This window comes from Tupaia chinensis, unplaced genomic scaffold (genome assembly GCF_000334495.1).
Source record: "Tupaia chinensis unplaced genomic scaffold, TupChi_1.0 Scaffold000140_1, whole genome shotgun sequence".
Taxonomy (NCBI): domain Eukaryota; kingdom Metazoa; phylum Chordata; class Mammalia; order Scandentia; family Tupaiidae; genus Tupaia; species Tupaia belangeri.
The window spans coordinates 9226712-9227088 of NW_006159610.1; the positions used below are offsets into that span (position 1 = coordinate 9226712).

At 50.1% G+C, this 377-nt stretch overlaps 1 protein-coding gene across 1 annotated transcript in view; it reads left to right on the forward strand.

Moving 5' to 3' along the window:
- Positions 1-377, forward strand: part of WEE2 (WEE2 oocyte meiosis inhibiting kinase) — a 28755-nt gene that overhangs the window by 6158 nt on the left and 22220 nt on the right. The window lies entirely within an intron of this gene.

Genomic DNA, 377 nt, shown 5'->3' on the forward strand with positions numbered 1-377 from the left:
TGAGTTTAAACCACCGGGTCCAGGACGTGAACCGCGGTCGACTACATGGGAGTCCAGAGACGTAGCCATTACGCTAACTGCTGGTCCCTGGTACAGAACTCTTGAAGATCTTTAATCCAGGTATTCCTATGGACACTTGCAGTTGAGTCAAAATGGCTTTTTGCTGTCTCTGACTTTTCTCCTTGCCCTTTTGTTCAGTTCTGGTTAGGTTTGGGTCTATGTCCTCTTACTGGACTCCACCTGGAGAGGTAAGTCCTACACAGTTTCCTACTTATTGGCAGCTGATTGTGGCCCCTGAAAAGTCCTGAATCTTGACCAGCAGTTAGCGTAATGGCTATGTCGCTGGACTCCCACGTAGTCGACCGCGGTTCGCGGCC